Here is a 20,161-nt window from a genome sequence, read left to right on the forward strand (position 1 = left end):
CAGCTCACCACCCAAGGACTGCTCACCCTGAAATTTTCCAAAGGAAGGCTTGTGGTAAAGGATGAAAGCATAGAATCATAGAATCATAGGGTTGGAAGGGACCTCTGGAGATCATCTAGTCCAACTCCAAAAAAGCATGAGGATGAAGAAAGCACATGGCAGAGGAGGACCTTCCCCATGGCTTTCTAAGCCCCTTCAGGGTCTTTCTTAACCTCCTGTTAAGAAATACATCTCCTCCCACTTTGAGAAATCATGCTCAGTAGTCTGATTAGACATTTTTAAATCAGTTGTCACTGATAATCTGCTTCGACCCTTCCATAAAGCCTTGGCCTGCTCACACCTTCCTTAAGCAACTGGGAGCCGGAGCAGAGTGGGAGCAATTGGGACAGAAGAGAAAAAGAAAGTGGCTGGAGTTTATTTCCTAAAAAAATAATTATTAGAAGGTATTCAAATTTTTTTTTGTCAGCGTTTATCAGGCTTAGACAGAATTGGCAACCTGAAGTGAAATGGTACCTTATATGTTGCTATATCATTCTTGGCATACGTATCTTGTCACACCATCCACTGAGTCTCCACATGGGTTAAATTAACAAACAAGCAAAGAGATAAACACTAAAAAAAAAAAAAAAAAAAAAAAAAAAAGTGAGCTGAAAATAGACTGTGTTAAGGCAATTATATTTTGTTTATGGTAACAAAATCTATTGCCAGCTACTGAGCTTCTTTAGCCCAACACCGTTCTCTCTGTCATCCCATGAAAAAAACAACAGTAAAGACAAACAGACAGTTGTACCAACAGGAGACAGAAAGTAAGATATTACGTGCATCTTGATGTATGTGGTAGCAAAACTGCAACAGTACACACACCCAACAGCTCTGTGTGAATATTAAAAACAATCGGCTTTGTCCGCAACGAAATCAGAAAAGATATTCATCAGATTCTCAGAATGGGCACAGTGGCAATGAAAAGATCTCGTTTCCCAGACGTCTTTCTGGGATGACATTGTGTGCAGTGGTTTTTTGCTATTACCTGGTGTCTAATGTGATGAACTAGTTACGAACTCTTCATTCATCACGTAAGCTAAGAGAACACCTAGATGACCTGGTAATGAACAATATAGGGTGGTGGGGTTCCCCCCCTCCAGCCTTCTCTCTCGCTCTCTGTGACTTGTTTTCAGCATTTCTTGTCCGACCTTGTTGGACAAATTTTACAACTCCACTGTGGAAGGTTACAAGACATCAGGGCTTTTAATTCCAAGTGCAGCGTTTCTTCACCCCACCAAAGTTAGCTAGCAGTTCCAAGAAATAAATGACTTTTGCTGGGCTCTTAAATAATATGATTTGCATGCTTGAAATGAGATCGCCAAAGTAATTGTAGAATATTGCTTGCCATTACAGTCATTAAAAACAGGCAGATGTAGGATCACTCTCATGGAAAACTTTCCTGCTGGGTTTTCATGGAGATAAGTGCACAAAATCCACTTCTGAAAAGATGTTGAATAGAATGAATTTGCCATTCACTGACTGTCTGATGATGATTTGCTTGTTAATTGAGAGTTTAGGCTTTAGAGAAACCTTAACAAATGTGATTGCTAAATTCTGGAGGTTGCCTCCCTCTTTGCAAGCCATGTTTACAGCTATAAATTCTTCTTTCATTGTATGGCATTTTAGTAGAAATTTGTCAGTGAGGAAATACATGTTACTCATTTTTATAGGGGGACTTTCAAAAGTATTTTCAACGTCATTGTATGGCATGAACGTGTTAATTTAACTCATAAAGGTGATTAACTCTATACTTAATTTTAAGCACATGCTTAAATCTTAATGTCTTCTCAGTGATTTCAGCAAGTGATTAAGCATAAACTGTGTTTTCCCAGCAATCAGTGTCCTAAAATACTATATCACAAGTAGCTAACTATTTGCATTGGTGGGGGGATGCTCAGACAAATAGTGATGCACCTACGTGACTAAACTCGGCCACCGAGTGTTTAACCAAATGTCTGCTCAGTGTTTCATCTGAGAACCTGGCATAGTTGCCTGGCATAATCCCTGCCATGGTCATCCCTATTGGAGCAGCGTGACACCATCTCATAGGACTCTATGTCAGAAATACCATAAGCCAGTGGCCACGGAAGCACACACTGGGTGCACACATGCGGCAGTAAAAACATCCAGCCTTTGCATTTGAGCGTCTTCTTAAAAGATAAAACAGCAATTGAGGTTGGGGGGAGGGGGGGAAAGGACATGTTTTTTGCTTACAGGCAAAATTACAACCAGAGTGAATTGCATTGGAGGTTCATCACTGATGGCACACAGGTCGGGATCCAAACTGGGGTGATATTCCAGGTGTTGCCTCGGTGCCTTTACCTCAGAGTTGCTCTTCCAGGCACAGGGGGCTGGGAAACAGAAAAACCTTTTACTCTAAAAGGTTTGGAGCCACGAAATAACTGGTAAAGCTGGGAAACTGATATTTACCAAAGGCCACCTCTGAAAAGAGCTTTTCAAAGCAGAGGGAAGAGAAGGAGCCATGGGATGGCTGTGAAATTGTTTTGCTCCCTCTTAAAGCTTCTGTGCCTGATGCCATTTGCCTTCCCAGGGCATCCAGCCAGCGTGGCCGGATCCTGACCCCACATGCCAGCCCGTGACTCCAGCAACAGGCTTGTGAGTGCCTGCCAGCACTCACCCACAGCCTCAGAAACCCTTTCAGCTCCAGAATAGGGATATAAAATCTTGGGAAATACACCCATAAGGAACCACACATGCCAACACAGCAGAGAGTGCTAAAAGCAGGAAAAGATCAATCAAAAGTAGAGGGTAAGAAGAAGCAGAACTGCTGGATTTATTGGAAAATAGATCTTTCCGTCCCTCTCAGTTTGGGAAGGGGGAAAGTAATTTCTGAGCTACCACACCATATGTCCCAGGGTACAGTTTTCACTGCAGAGTCCCTCTTCACCACCTTGTCTGCAGGACAAGCCCAGTCCCTGGATTTTCTTCTGGGCTTCCAAACGCAATGAATAGTGTCGCCTCACAGGCACTGCCTGCTCCCTCCTGGTTTGGAGACGGAGAAACTGAGTCTCAGGGAGGCGAAACAGCTCACCCAAGGTCAGTAGAAAAGACAGAAGCAGAACCCAGGAGTCCTGCTTGCCCCTTCCCTCTGCTGTAACCACTAAATCCCCCAATCAATAATGAATCCGTTACGGCAGGCTCATATTATATGTAATGTCAGGGGGAGAAAAAAACGAAGAAGAAGAAGAGAAGAGAAGAAGTTGTAATAAAAGCACATAGGATAGAGATATACATTTCTCTTTAGAGCAATAAATCTTTCCAAAAGGAAGTTGGTTAAAATTCTTTACGTTAAAAAAATGAGGTCCACGGGGACTCCAAATTTCAGTTCGATTTTTAGCTGAGGCATTTTTTTTCTTTATCAAACACTTGGTGCTGTAATGTGATAAGGGCCCCATGCAGACCATAAAACTAATTTATCATCTGTAAGGTGTACAAAGAAAATGGTAACTGCCTGCTTGTCTGCTTGACATATGAGGTCATTTTTGCCGCTAGCTTTCTAATACTGAGCAATTTTATCAGCTATTTATATACATTAATTGTAGGCACCCATATGTTCACCGTTGTATTTAATAATGCATTGCATTGAATATGCATTCCTTAAGTTTTAGCATGCCGTGTGCATCTTTTATTTAACTGTTTGGTTTGCCTATTAAAGCCCATTATTCAGCTCTGCCGTGTAACCCTCTCTCTCTTGAGTGGATTTATGTTTCTTTAAATCTTGCTCACCATGTTTAAAGGCAGTGGCGTGACCAAGGCCACCTCTCTCGTCCCACAGGAATAGCAGCAAAACAAGCAAAATAAGGGCCATGGTCCACTTAATAATACTAAACAAAAAGGATTATTCAATGAGTCTCTTTCCTCAAGGGACAGCAACGTATTCACGCTCTATGGTGTGCACGCAGACACGGCTCTCTATCAATATGGGAAGGGAATTAAACGAGAGGCCTGATTCTGACGCCAACTCAACCAACGCCAGAGCTGCTGCCGACTGAAACGAGAGCAGGAGCCCAGCTGACAACGGGGACAGACACCTGCAGTATCCTCCTCTGAAAGACAGCTGTGGGACAAGAAAGCTTTTACCTTCTCCCACGAACTCCTGCTCGAGTCTAGAACCGCATCGTATATTTGTACCCGTTAACTCTGAACCGTCTCATTCCCCAGTGCTTCACTGCTGATCACTACCCCTACAAGCCAGTGGGAATCAAGGGAAAAACCCATGCATTTGTAGACAGCAGCTCTGGGAAGGACTGTTCCTCCTCAAAGACCCCTTTCTCTGGTACAGCTGCTTGCTTTTCCCTTTCAAATTCCTGTACTGTTCTGGTATTGCTTTGTGTCTGATTTATAGCAGCAGCAGAGGATGACAGCCTTTTGTCAGCTTAGGGGTTCTGGATGGAGCATCCGGAAGGGAATGTCTGTCCATTCTCTCTCATCAAGCTTGGGAAAATGGGAGCTGCCCACATACGTGTGAGAAAAAGGACATTATCCTGAGAAAGCCTAATACGAACTAGCCCTTTGTAAAATCAGGCACCTTTTCTGTGAGGATGCCAAACCTGCTTCACAGATTCAAAAGTTTCAAGTAGCTGGAAATACCCTTCCTAGTTTTCCAAATAGTTCCGGAACACCACTTCCCAAACTGTGTAGCATATATCTCTGTTGCTGCTTTTTCGGGCCAGGATGAGAAGTCCTCAGCTGTGTACCCTATGCACTGTGGTGCCGTCAGATAAAAAGGAGCAGCTGCTAGCCTCAGAGATGTACTCTGATGTTTTCTGGATATCTGAATTTTAATCTTCTGTTCATATTTCCAAGGAGCAAAGGAAGACTATATATTGACAAACACTAGTTTTCAGGCAGCCACAGATTTCTTATGGCATTCAAAAACGTGTCAAGAAATATCCTGGGGGGAAAGAGGGGAGAAGTTTCCTCTTTATGATTTCTTCTTTGTTGCTTTCCTTCAAGTCCTCTTAAACCTGAAAATCCAAAGTTGCTCTTTAAAAATTTCTCAAATTACATCTCAATAGAAAATGAATTTCCCAAAGGCTAAACTTCCAAGTCATGTTTTTGAAAAGAAGATTCTCCAGCAATTGTGGCTGTCTTTGTAAGAGGCTTTTATTGTCTTCCACTAGGTAATGGAAAACCTAAGTGGAGTTTGTGGGCAACAGGTCTGAAACAACAGCGATGCTTTTTGACAGCTGAGTACATCGGTGATCCTTTCCAGAGACCACGGTAAGAGCTCGCGAGTGCCTCCGAGCTCCGCTAGCCTTCAGCCTCGTATGTCAAATTCAAACAAACTTCTGGCTTAGGTCTGTGTGTGATTAAATGATGAAGAGGAACATTCTCCTCTAGGCATTCTGTTTAGTGTAGTAAGGGGCTTTTCATCTAAATATTTTTTGTTTCATTTTGTGTCCATGAAGGGTGCTGACAGATAGTCTCTGCCTCCCTGCAGAATGGCTGCCCAGCAACGTCTGGAAAAGCTTCCTGCCTGTACTGCTCATCCACGTGCCTCGGCACGGCGTAGCGGTACCTCCTCTACAGCCAAAAAGTTATTCTGGGCACTATGCAAGCACAACATTCAACTTCAGGTAATTATACTGAGCCGTTATATAGCATATTTCACACCGAGATCTCAAAGAACATTAAGAATAAGCACTGTGATTCACTTACGGAAGAAAGTGAGGGGTGAGAAGGGAAACACTTTGCTCAGGGCAACACCCTGGGCAGCAGCCTCTGTCTCAGGCATTGCTCCAGAGCAGGTACAGGATTTTAAACCTTCTTGAATTTCAACCCTTCATCAAATTTACACTGGTCCTAGCAAGGACTTAACTTATTTTTTCCTTCTCTTTTTATCTTTTATTAAACGTAACCTTCACCCACATGCAGGAAGTAAAGCACGTGGGACAGGGCTTGTTCTCATTCCCTATCCTATAGCTCATAAGGCCTCATGGACTCAGAGCTCTCCCCACTCCTCACCTCTCCTCCCTCAGCCATGCCTGGAAAGGCGCAGGTGGGCAGGCAGCCCTCTTCCCTCCTCTGCTCCCACGCCCGCAGTCCGCAGGGCTGGAGTTAAGGAGCAAGGCAGCTCTGGCTCTCCTGCATGGGTGTAAAGCCTGAATTCAGATCTTTGCCACAACCTCGCTAAGTCCCAGAAAGCAATCTACAAGAGGAGCATAATAAATAACTGTTAAGAGGATTCTGCACTGTTTTTAGGTAGTGAGTAATGAGAAGTCAGCATTGGGTGTTCATAAGTATGATGAATCTTTAACAACGGCTAGGTTAAAAATTGTTAGGAGAAAGAAAAAAGAAAAAAAAAAAGAAAAAAAGAACTGTTTGTCTCTCACAAGCTGCCAACACCAATAACTGAAACCAGTCTGAAAAGAAATGTTCAGGAGATGTTGCATTTCAACACAAGCCCCTGAAAGAAAGAGGTACCCTTAGAGTTTAGTCTTGCAGTTAAATTACAGGAGACCTAGCAATTTTCTGGTCCCAAAAAGACATCCTCTAAATGCAAAAGCAATCATTTTTATTCATTTTATTCTTTTTATCCTCCTTCTCCTGACTCCTGTCACATACCATTTTCTAGATGACGTGTACATATAAGCAACAGCAGCTATTTAATTGTATCGACGCTTTGACCTCTGTCCCTGAATGATCAATTAAAGGGCCCGAAGGGACAGGGGACAAGATTAGAGTGAAGGGCAAGGCCTAAAAAGCCCCTCTCTGCACTCTAAGGCAGAAGGGCAGCTTCTTTATTGTTAGGTCTAGCTGTTGCTCCAGCCCTATTACCTCTCCCCACCCTCAGCAGTAAGGTCTTCTGCAGAAGTATTGATCATGCCTTAAATCCTGCCTCACCTACAGAACTGAGATGGTGAGCAAACTGTGATGAATTCCCAATGTTTTAAATCAAACTTATAGGATTTGACTGCACCCTTCAGTTTGATCCTGCCTCTGACTGCTGTGACACTATGGTCAGGGATATTGCTGGGGTTTTAACGCTTTGGCCATACTAGATACCTTCTGCTATGAAAGGTGAGGATTTGATTGGTGTCAATCATTCCCCAACCTGTCACACAGAGTTTTCAGCCAGCATAACGTTTTAAGGACTGTCTTAATGAACTAGCTCCGCTCCTATTGTCACCTGTCACTTCCAGCTTACTGCCAGCTCACTGCCACTCGGGTTCTCTTCTTTCATGGGTTTTCTTACCTTCTCCTTTTTTCTGTTTCAATCCCTATATAAGATACAGCCTTCCCCACTTTCCAGTCCTTCCTGAGACATCTCGTTTCTTAACTCTCCGACCCCATGTTGATAAATGAGGAAGTCACCTCAACGTCTTGGAGCACCATGTGCCCTCCCCCAGGCAAATCCCCTATGCACAGGCTGGTCTTCAGCACAAAGTTCTCCAGCATTTTGATAGAAGTGTCCCAGTTTAGGGGTCTGAGGTTTTCTTTGGTCTAAAGCTGTCATGGAGAAGGAAGCACATCCAGGTATTTTTCCATTTCCTTAGTTCAGCATTAACTATCATCTTGGATGATCAGAGACTGAAGAGGTGATTTCCCAAGATGAAAGCTCCCAAGAGAATGATCTCAACAAAATCTAAGCTAACAAGCCTGTCTCTGAAAACAGCCGTACTCCATAAACAGCTGCGCACCAAAAGCAACCAAAATTCTGCTACAAGAATGTGATGCATCCATCTCAAGGGGGATATGGGATCAGCATAAATTAGGGACGGACCTTCCTTCCATAGTTACAGCAAGCTACTATATGTACATAGGCATACATAAGGAAGCTATAGTAGCTACAGTAGCTACAGCTTATATAAGTATATAAAGGAGATAGAAACCAGGAAGGAAAATTAATTAGAAACTGGAAATATTAGAAGAAATCCAAAGTGGAGCTGCTCCTAGGCAGACTCCAAGCAAAAACATCAGCTTCTGTGCCACTTGCTCATCTTCTGAAGAGCACTGCTGATTTTTACTAGCTCGTGTTTAACTTTGGACTCGTCACTTCTGTCAGGGATGTTTGTGGTCACTGCTCAGTGAGGGTGAACTGTGACTCCCGCAGTGTGCAGGCAGACATGGGCTGTCTTTGGGGCTGTAGGAATAACCAGCGGCAAGATTCAGCTGAGTGGTGGCATTAGTCCTCTTCTTCCTCTATTTCACACCTGACTTTTAAGAATATTAGGGGACTCCCGTCTGGTGCAAACTAAACCAGTAGATTGGCATGAATGGAGATTCTGAGAAGCCCGTCTGTGACTTACTCTCCATGGACAGGAATCAAGGGCGACTCCAGAACACAGAGCTGGGTAAAATGACAAAGGGAGGCTAAGAACCAACCCCACCACCTTCTGTCCTTCCCTGTGTCGAGGCAATGCACGACATATATTACAGTATTACACCTGCTATGTCATCTGGCTACCGGGTGCAGAAGCAGCATCACTGATCAGCTCCTGGAGCATTTGTGCTCAGTGTTTCATTTTCAGCATTGCAGGGAAAAATGAAATGTATCAATGCGCGTAAACTCCCATTAACGGGATGTACTTCTCCAATTTACACTCAGGCCTTGGAAGTGTAAATATTTTCCTACTCCACATTTAGTTTTCTATGATTTGCTCAACTGTGTAAATTGCTGGCTTCTCCGTGCCAAAAGTTGCACAAGCTAGTTTTAAAGTCAGCTTTTTATGACAATGTGCTATTTAGAACAGGGATTTGGGAGGCAGAACTCCTGGAGCCCAATCTCGTCCTCATTCAGAGCAATTTTACAGTCACACAACTCCATCCGTTCCAGGTAAATCAGACTCTGTTTCTAAGGTAAGAAAAAACAAGTCCTGCTGATCCCAGGTGTGTGATGGTGGCTAATGTGTTTTACTTGTCTATGCCTCAGTTTCCTCGGCTGTAAAACAGGATTAGGAGGTGAAGTTCTCCTGGGTGTGACAAGGTGATTTCTATGAGCACGCCACAGCACTCAGAGAGAAAATACTTACCAGGACAAAAGAACTTTTTAGAGGGAATAAGGTAATGAGCTGGTTTTGTGCCACACTGAATTTTTTTGCTGGTATACAGGGTTTGACTGAAGGAAAAAAAAAAAAAAAAAGAAAGAAAAGAAGAAAACAAAAGAGGAGTTGTTAATCACCTTTTACGTCCCTTCTCCATGCTGGCATTTCAATGTCAGTAGCCATTGGCTTAACTTAGGGGGCTACAGACCTACCTGTGTATTTCAGGAGAGCAGTCGTCACCCGCATCCCAGAGCACAAATTGCTTTTGCGCCTGGCTTTTGGGTAGGCAAACACCAGACACTGTCTGCTGCCTGTAGGGCAAAAGCCTGCTGCTACTGAAATCAGTGGCCAAGCTCCCTTTTGCTCCAACAGGACCTAGAAACTACGGAAAGAAAAATTAAAGGGAGCATTTCCATGTCACGCGCCAGAGTCAATAGAGAGGCTGACTGAGCTTTTTTAGGTCTAAAAAGCCATATAAAAACATTATTTCCAGACCTAATGTGGTCACCGCACAGATCTTGGGGCGCCCAGGACTGTGTCACACCGTGGAGGTGCCCCCGCTGAGGAGCAGTGCAGGAATGTGGATGGAGGGGCTCAATTCTCTGACGGGCTGCAGGAGGAAAAAAACACCTGTTTGCCAAATTTTAGAAAAACATGCCGGTAGGAGCGCACGCATGTGGGCACACACCCGCAGGCACACGTGGACGTTGAAGGCAGAGAAAGAGGTTTGTGCTTTCCCATCGCTCGCAGAGGCGGCCGTAGCACGATGTGCCTGGAGCGCGTGGCCAGGAGGGAGGGTGAAGAACAGATGTGTTTGTTCTTCTTAATGCAGCCCCATTAGGTGAGAACAGAACCAAATCCCCCATCTCGTCTGGCTTAAACCACCTTGTCTGCCTTCAAGTGCTTGGGAGAGGACGCACCGCCGCAACGGAGTTGGAGGCAGAAGAGCATTGCCCTCCTCTGAAAAATGAGAGGTGCGTGCCCAGCGCGGTGGCCTGGCTGGGAGACTGCAAGGAGACAGAGGACTGAAGTCGAAAGAGGTGGTAGATAAATAAGGTGCTCCCGGTGGAATCCATTACCGGATGATTAGGAGAGCTATTTGGGTTATCAATATCCAGATAAAGCACAGGCTGTGAGGGGGAACTCAACCATGAAGGTGGCCTGCTGCTGCCTTGCCTCCAGAGCTGGGAGGACCCAGCTCCGACAGCTGTCCCTGGAAGCACCCCTTGCCCCGCTCCGTCCCGCACAGGGGTGAAGGTCTCCGTGCATGCAAAGTCCCTGGACCTTTGATGGAGGGAGGAAGGCACCGGTGGGGTCCCTTGCTTGCTAATGGAGCAGCGTGGAGCAGGATGAGGACACAGCTTCCCCGGTGTCCCACCACCAGCTGAGTGAGTCTGAAGGAGCACAGAGTGAAAGACCACAGCCTGGTGTGTTCTTGCAAAAGCCAAGAGCTGCGCTCATCAAAAGGATCCAGATCTGACATTTAAAAAAACAAACAAACAAACAAATAAAATCCTGCTTGGTCCCATTCTCTGATTAAAAAACAGTGACCTGTCTGGAGCGGTTGATTTAAGGACACGGGAAATAAAATTGAATCAGGATTACTTTATTTCAACTGGGCTTAAACGGCAGCGCAGCACCCTTGCCCCAGCACACCGCTGCTTAGCAGCGCTGGCTCCCACTGCTCCCTTCTGCCAGGTTTGGGAGAGCAGGATTTATCAGCAAAGCCCTGGACGCATGGAAAGATCAGCACAGATGTGGGGGTGAATTGAAGGGGTGGCCTTCGAGGTCATCTGTGGAGGTTTGCTCAGACGGGGGGGTGCAGAAGCCTGCTGGCCCTTTCCAGCAGACACTGCTGCCCTACAGCAGGCATGGGGGAGACCCTGGTGCCCCTGACCCTTGATGGTGGAGAGACCCCACCATTCCCCAAAGGTGGGGAGCCGGTGGGTCCGAGAAGCTGGTGAGCCACCTTCTCAGTGTCTCACTTTGGCCATGGCTTGTGGTGGACAACCTAGGTCTGGTCAGCAGTGGTGTCCCCGCTCTGACCTTGCCTGCGGAGAGCACCCACCTCACCAGGGACGACTGAGACCCTATTCAGCTGGCTGATCCCCTAAGGCTGTACCGTCTGTACACCTAACTATGGGGTTTGCTTTAGTTCGGCTCTTTCAGGGTCCTTGTGCCTTCTGGAAGTGGTTTCTATCAGCTCTCCTTCCCCGCTCTTTGTGTTGCCTGCCCAGCTCTCTGTGCCTGGCCGGTTGCATCCCTGCCTGGCTCGCGGCTCGCTTCACTGTCCAGCTAAGCGAGGCAGGGATGGCTGTTTCCATCCGCCTGATTCTGCTTCCTTTTTGCCCCCGCTCCAGCTCCCAGCCTCCCGCCTTATGCCCTGCACGGAGTGGAGCAGCCTCAGACCCTGCTTCCCCAAACCAGCCATCTCCAGAGCCTTCCTCCCCTCCGCACGCCCCATCCCCGCGGCGCGAGATGAGCCGCCCGCCGACCGGCCCCGCAAGCCCCGTCCTCCAGCGGCAGCTGCTCAGATGCTTCCCGCCTGTGTCCCAGGCTGGGAGCCCCGGCAGCAGGAGCAGCAGCGTTTTGGAGAGTCAAACGATCTACAAAGAGGAGAGACTGTGCGCAACAAAGACTGCGGCACAGGGAAGGAAAGTTCAATACGTCTTTATTTTGGGGCTCAGCATTCCCACCAGTCCTTCCTCCTCACTAAAGGGTTTTCCACACCCTCTGTGCTCTCTGTTTATGTTCACCTGCTACCCAATTAACTCCCCGTTTAGCTGCGCACCTGCAGTGGCTTTATACTCAGACCACTGCACCGGAGCCATTAACCCTCTAGATTTCATTCGGCTCTGAAAAATACCCATCTGAACGGCTGGAGCATTCATCTGTGAATGGGAAATATGCTACAGTAGTTCATGGCTGGTAAATATGTGACGGGGGAAAGAGAGATTATGCTTTATTATCAATTGACTTGTGTCGCCAATGGGCTTTCTGTCATAATTGACTAATGCCACCCAGAGTGATATGTACTTCTGCTGATAGCTGCATTACAAGTTAACACTCCAGCACAGTATATGTTTTCATTCAATCTCTATAGGAGAAACTCATATATGGCAGCTGGCAATGCCCCGAGGGGGGAAATCAGCCGTCTTGGGACCGAGTGGAAGGCACTCGACTACAGACGGCAGGAGGCGAGGGAAGAATTGGGAAAGTCAAGGCAAAATTAGTCAGAGGAGATTCGGAGTGTCGCAGCATCTCCTGCCTGACGCACCGAACTTTTCGGAAGCAGCCAAAGAGCTGGAGCCACCCTGAAGCTGCAGAGATGCTGTTGTTGGGGTTTGGTGGTTGGGGGTGGTCTTTTTGTTTGGTTTTTTTGTTGTTTTCTCTTTTCTGAAGGAGGAGGAGGTAAGGCCAGTAAAACTGTAACAATTTGTTAACCGAAAAAATGCTGCAGAGGGTGACGCATAGGACGTGAGATAAAGGGCCAGTGTTGGCAATGCAGCAGCAGCAGGTCCGGAGAGGGAGAAACTTCGCTGGGGCTGGGGGAGGGCTGGGGGGAGAGGAGGCTGGAGACGACACCGCCTCAGAACAAAACCTGCTGATTGCAACCTGCTTGTCGGAGGAAGGAAAATTAACCTTCCTAAACTCTCATAACAGAGAAAAAAAGGAAAAAAAGAAATAAAACAGTCCGGAACAATAACACTTTTGCATAGCTCCTCCTTCCTCAAGGAAGCCTCGCGGTCTGGTTCTGTTGCCCCCCTCCTCGGGCTGCAGTGCTAGAGACCTCACCACCTCGCTCTGCTGCAATGCCCGGCGTGCAGCGGTGAGAAAAACAGAAAAACAGGGCTATGCCCTGTTTCTGACACAGGGATTTTGTACGTTGTCTCTGGGCAAGGTGTTGGCTTGTGCCTCAGTTTCCCCCTGCACAAGGTGGAGGTCATTCACAAGGCTGCTTAGATACTCTTAAGCATCTGCAGAGCCTTGAGTGGGAACTTCTGCACAAATGATGATTACTTAGGATTGGGAAGGCAGGAGAAAAGTGAGTTTAGAATGCTTTATACGGGTCTGTTGGAAAGCAGTGAGTTATCTGTATCAATCTCGACGCGTCTCTTCCCCATCATTCCCTGGCCAGAAGCGGGACAAAGCATGGGGACAGCATCTTCACGCATGTCCCCTGCTGTGAGATCTCAACCTTTAGGGCACTCGACTCCACTGCTGTGGCGCTGGCCTCCCTCCGGTTGACAGGCAGATGCCAGGGCATCGTTGCCGGGGTTGGGGGGGGGAAGCAGGGGGAAAGGGGGTCCTGCCCACCTCACCCCACATCCTTCCCTCGCCCACCCCCATCCCTGCCGCAGACCCCTCCGGAAAAAACTTCTCAGAGCCAGACTCTCTCTCCCTCTGCCCGCATCCACCCACAAACACACACGCTCTTATCTCTCCCATTGCACGCGCGGTGCCAACGTCGGCTTAAAAAAAAAAATAAGCAAGCAGGCCAGCTCCGCAGCAGATGGAGGACTGATACAAAATCGCGCCGGTCAAATGATCCCCCCCCCCCCGCTCCCTCCCCTCTCCTCTCCCATTCCTCCCCAATAAGTGAGCAACAAAGAGGGGGAGAGGGAGGGGAGAAATGGCCCATTTTCCAGCTTGTGAGATGATTAGCACTGAAAAAGGATTTGCTGCACCAAAATATGCCTGGAGGTTGTGCAAGCACCAGCTGCCATCTAGTGGAAAGCTGGTCTGATTTGTCACCGGCAGACACTGCCTCATTTACCTCCGCAGCAGGAGGCGAGGGAAGTGTATTCTCCTAAATGTGTTAACTTAGCAGTGTTATACACTAGAAACAAATTAATATATAATTCTTCTGTGTCTTAAGGTCATTACTGCCGAGGCATAAATTAATAGAGCTATTCCAGTTAATTCATTTTGGCGTTTGCTTCTGCATGTCTGAGCACATATGTGATTGGGGCCTTCGTCTCGTTTCCGCTGGTGGAAATGATGAAGTCCTGAAAGAAGCTTTGCCGTATTAATGTAATTTTTAACCTGAAAGTCAGAGAGACGTGGGCTCTGCAGCTTTTTCCCGGCCGCGCTCCTGCGAGGCGGGCTGCAAGCGTGGAGTTACTTTCCGAACAAATCCAAGATGAAGCCGAAGGACACAGTATTTTTCCTCACAGATGTGTGTGTCCTATGTATAAGCAGGGCATTAGAGCACTCTTCCGAGAATAGCAAAGAAGGCTGTAACGCACATTATCCGATCACGGATGCATTAAGCTGTCCTACAGAAATATAGATGTTTTCCTTTCAGATCAGAGAGAGAACAGACATAATCAGGGGAGAATGAGACAGCAGCTTTAGCATCCTTCTCCACTTCTTTCGTTTCCCAGATTTTCTTCTCGGGGACGCACCCTGCAGGGTACCAGGCGCCCCAGGCATCCCGCTCTCGGATGGAGAGGAGAGGAGGGAGCTCGGCTCCTTCCAGGGCTGGGCCACCATCCCGGGACCCTCTTCTTCCTACCCCCACGGCCAGCAATATTTCAGACAAACACGTTTCTCTTTTTTTTTTTCTTTTTTCCCCATGAAAATATGCTGGAGGGAGGGGTTTTCTTGGTTAAAGTTAGAATTCCTCAACAGATTTATACAGATTTATAGGAAGAGAAAATGGGTCTGGCCCCACATGCTCTACCCAGCATATGCGTTAGCAGTAGCTCCATAGACAGAGTTATTCCATTCTCACATGAATGGGGCACACAGCACCAAGCTACTATATTTTTCAGACAGAGAAGAAACTGGACTCCATCTTCCAGAAGCCATAAGACCAGAAAGCTCTTTTTTTTTTTCTTTTTTTTTTTTAATTTAAAAAAAAAAAATACAAAACACAGTGGGGGACAAAAAATATTGCAGTTGCTCAAATTGAACTATTTCCCAGATTCCTGCCAAATTTTTGCAGACAAAAAAGATTTCTGAGTAGTAAAAATGTTATTGAAGTGCCTGCTTGAAAAATTCTTTCACTAACCAAAATGTTTCCTGGGCCGAGAGAAGGGACAGAAATTGCGTAGAAAAGTTTGAGGCTGGGTTTTTTTTTCATGGCTTCTTGAATCAAAAGGGCTGTCAGTAATGCATTGCTGTATTTTCTTTCCTTTGCTTTGGCAAGGAGGGGATTGCAGTATAAAAGGTCTGTGCAAGAACTGTTTTGCAGCAACACATTTGCTGCAAAACCACCACCATGAGCTTTACTGCTATTTGCACTGCCAGCTTCATATAGACTTGAATTATTTGGGGAGAGATAGGCCGTGAGGGCAGAAGGCAACAAAATTAAAGTGTCCCGAGTGCAGCAGATACTGGACAAGGGCAGGGGATTACATCTTTCCCTCCTCCTGTCCGCCTAATCACGGCGTAAACCAGACTAGGTCCCATGGAGCGAGGTGGGATCCCAAAATGATGCCCAGCCACCGCCGCCTCTTCCACCACTGCTCTCCCCTGCCCCGCGGAGACCACCCGCTCCCCTCCCCTTCGCCCCGCAGACCCCAATCACCCCAAAAGGCTTCCTGTGCCCCCGCACACCCCTCTGCCCCCGGCCGCCGCTGTCGGGGCTCGCCGGGAGACTCGGCTGCTACAGAGCGGAGCATCCCCGCTCCAGCCTCATGGTGTACATCCCCCGGGGGTCTGCCCCGCTACTTCTGGGGGCATTTTGGGGTGAATCCCTGGACTCAGACAGTTCTTCCAAGGCAATTTCTGAAAGAAGCAATGAGAAAATGGATTCGTAATACCCCTACGAGGAAGACCTGGGCCGTTTTCTGTAGCATTGAAGTTAGGTGCTGGATTTTGCACAATGAAGCTAGAATGGGTCTGCTGAAATCAAGGAAGCGCTCTCTGCTACAAATACATGCCTCTATTTACGTGTATGTGTGTCTGTCTATATATATATAGGAGCATGCATATATATGAGTGTGTCTGTGCTTTGTTTTTCTTTTGCTTGAGCTTGCGGGGGAGTTTTGTGGGCTTGTTTGGGTTTGGGTTTTTTTGCCTTTACCTGGAGTGACCTGAGATCAAACTGCTGCTTGTTAAGGAAGAGCAGAACACGAGTCGGACTCCTGGCACCCCTGGTTCATTTGGGTCCCCATCCACCCAGTGCGAAGCAGCCCCTCCGGTGCGGGTTTGGCTCGGGACGCCGGGGCCGCTGGGCTTTGCAAATTGTGGGGAAGTCAGCCGCAGCCACAGGATGAAAGTCACCAGAATCAAAGTTTAGGACCTCATTCTTCGTCTGAGATCCCTTAATCTTACTCTCTCCATGGGGCAACTACTATTTGGGATTACGGCTGGCACACGGAGGATGGAAGGAGTGAAATGAATATGTTAAAAGAAAGGACTCAGAGACGGAAATAGAGAGAAGAAGAGAATAAAGGAAAGGACTACGTGTCACCGCGACACGCTGTCATTTAAAGGGACAAATGTCTTCATTTCCTCTTTCTCATGTGAGAAGAAGACAGGAACCCGATCCTGCATCACTCCTTTCTTTAATAAAAAATATGTTTTATCCCAGTGGAAGGATGCGTTTCTTCCTGTCAATAAGTGTCAGCAGCTAATCTGAACCTTTCAATAAAACAATGCCATTAAATAATTTAACCTGGGAAGAAACACTGATGGCTGTGAAATAATTTATGGATTTCAGATGTGTCAAACTTTAAAGCACTGAAGGGAAGAAATGTGAGAAATGGACCAGTGTGAGATTCCCCAGCAGAAAGAAAAGGAGTTTGTGAGATTCCCCCACTGAAAACAAAAATCAGTGAGGATGAATATCTTTCTTGAACATAGATCAAGCATGAACTAATGCCATATATCACAGGAAAATGCATCCTTTATAAAAGTAAGATGTCTGAAGACACAAGATATACTTTCTATAGAAACCTCTAAGATGGCTAAATAAGAATGATAAGGCAAATAGTGGAGCCTGTTACTTGCCTGATGCCTGCATACAATTGCTAAGTCTTGTTACCAGACATTAAATAAACACGTCAAATGGAAAGCAGAGAGACTTCGCCAGAACAGTGAGTTTCAATAGCGAGTTAAAGGTGACATTGCAAGAGAAAGTGACAGATGATAAAAAAACAACTATCAAGTATATTTAAAAAAGAAGGGAAGGGGGAGGAATCTACTTAAACAGAGCTGGGTACTGTATAGTCTGTTAACCTTATTAAGTAAACATGCTATTTAAACCCCCTTGGAAATATGGGAGTTGAAGGAAAACACCAGACTGAATGTATGTAAGCACATGGGTCTGATACTCTAGGGCATTTCCTTTTTCTTGTCTCTTTTTTCTTGCTTTTGTTTATCCCCTTTGCTATTTATTTTCTTTTATTTTCATTTTCATTTGGCAACTTCTGCATTCAGAGCCCAGAGCTTGGAATTTCATACCTATTTAACACCTGGTTAAGCAACACTTAACCATTGGCACCAGCTGACTGCATCCCTATTAAGCAGAATTACTCTCATCATAGACATTGGAAATGGAAAAGACCTACCCGGTCATGTAGACCGTTATACCACAACCAATGCAGGATTGTTCCATTTAGTAAGAAAAGAAGAAGGATGGGCTTGTCAGGGGATGATGACTCAGAAGAGCTTGGTTCTCTTCCCAGCTCGATGTTAGACTTCCCGAGCGACCTCCAGAAAGCCACTTAACCTTGTTGCGCCTCGGTTCCCCATCTCAGTGACGGCTTCCTTTCTTCCACCTCTTGTCCATTTACCCTATAAGTTCCTCAAGGCAACATTTATTCGTACCTAGGTGTGTTTGCAGTCGGTATTAGAAAGGCTCCCTGACTTCAGACAGAGGTGCAAAATACAGCTGGAGAATCTGTAATAGTCTGTGCTCCCTTTAAGGCTTTACATCTGAGCAATAATACGGTTTTTATTCCTTTCCTGAATAAAGGGAGTAACAAGAAAGCAGGGAGATGGAGACAGATCGAACATGACCTTTAATTTGAATTATGATCTATTTCTTTCTTAAAACTGATTTAACAATAGAAATTATGAACTTTAAATCCAAACCTATTTGTCTAGACGGGAGCCCTCTTCTTTTAAAGTCTCCCTGCTTTTACGCTGAAGCTACCTTTTTTGGGCCAGCACAAGGTACAATCTAAGATCGGAAAATGCATCTGACACAGAGGAATATAAACTGTCAGCTAAAGAAATCTCCGCAGAAGTCAGACAGTCAAAAGACTTACTACAGTCCCTGAGTTTATGTTAAATAATTCATATGCTAACACTTTCCACCGGTAGCAGTCACAGGGAAATCCCAAGCTGAGTTTAACAAACAAAACAAAGCTTTCCTCTCATCCCTTGTCTCTCCAAATGGCCAGTAGCCAGACCCACTCGCCTGCAATCTCCAGTGAAGCCAGACAGGCTGGGAATGGTCTGCGACCCGACCGGTGTCACCTTCTGCTGATTCCGTGGAGGAGCCCACGCTGCTGTGAAGGTGTGATGGTGCCCCCAAGTCACTCTGTCCCAGGGCGATGGAAAGTTAATGGAAATATTTGGCCAACAGAAATATTTGCTCCAGTGAAATCGCCCACTATTTCACGCGGATGTGCAAAGCCACATCACTTCTGCCCCGGCCTCTGCGGTAGGTGGCTGCAGAGTCACTAGTTGGGTTGTCATTAGCTAGGATCCAGTGGCTTCTACGCCTGAAGATTGTCTTTAAATCACCGTTGTCGGCTGTGGTGCCAGGTGATACCACACCAGAGAGGCTCACAGGTGCTTTTTCTTGATGTGTGAGTGAGCTTAGACTTCTGAGAAGACCTGCAAAGGCACCGCTGTCTGTGTCTTTTGCAAGGAGAAGATTTTTATATTTATTTTATACAGAGGCACGCAATCGCTCTAGGAATTGATACCCTTTTTGGGTTGTTTCCTACATAATAGGATTGTTCTGCATGCTGCCTGACCATCGTATGTCTAGACTACTCTGTAGGTGGAAAGAAAGAAGTTATTTTAAGAATAAATGTTGGTCCTTTGGTGATTTTTTCTCTTCTGTACAGCTAATCAACCAAGTCTGATCCATCAGTTATTGTTTGATAGAGGGGAAGAGGCTAATGGTAGAGGAAGAGGCAACTTCTTAAAATGTTAATTAAGTTTTAAAGGATATTGTTGTTAACACTGCAAGGGCATAAAGGATTAGTACTCCACAACTTGGAAATGTTAAAATACAGCTGAAAATTTATGGGAATATATATGTGTATATAAATAATGATAAATCTAATAGCTGCTCATTAACTTCCGTGACTTTATATCAAGATCAGAAAGAGACCATAAACTAATACGGGATCTTCTAGTAAAGGGTAGGATTAACCTACCAAATTCTTTACCTGCCAACTTAGTGTGTCAAGCTGAGGAAACTAGAAACAAAACGGTGCCCTTCACAATGCAGTGTCCTTTATTGACATTTTTCTTTAGTTTTCGTCTTCTTTTGACTAAGTTACAGAGCCTCACAGCCTTTTTCCCCATCCAGCCTAAAATGATATCAGACCCACTGCATGCAATGATATATGCCTCTGCCTTCAGTCAAGAGAAAGTACATCACTATTTTATTGGATGCAGGTCTCAAGAGCTCATGAACTCAACAAACACCCCTATAAATTACTGGAAAGCCACACCAAAGTGTAACAACAATAAACTAGAAATGGCCTAAGTGGCTTTGCTCAGCCAGACCTTCAAATACCACTCTGTAGGAGATTCCCAGGCCGCTTTCTTACTCATTGCAGCTGTTATTACCCTCTATACAACCAGATGTATTAGGTCACATGCAACAAACCCCTCGCACATTCCTTGTCAAGAAACACCTTAAAAATTGTTACCTAAGAAATAATAGCGTCTAACAAACAAACTTTCTGTAACGTAACTTTTCTTTAATTGCAGCTATTTCTAGTATGCTGAGGAAATGCGCTAAACGATTTGCTTTGCAAACTGACATCCCATCCAGGAGTTAGGCGATGTGGTGGTGGAGACGAGGTTCAGAGCCCATGAGGTAAAGTTTACCTTGCTAATGACTTCACTCCAAAGGTGAACGTGCAGTTCACTACTAATGGCCATCACCTTCTGGATTTCTTTGGCAAGAT

This window comes from Rissa tridactyla, chromosome Z (assembly GCF_028500815.1).
Source record: "Rissa tridactyla isolate bRisTri1 chromosome Z, bRisTri1.patW.cur.20221130, whole genome shotgun sequence".
NCBI lineage: Eukaryota > Metazoa > Chordata > Aves > Charadriiformes > Laridae > Rissa > Rissa tridactyla.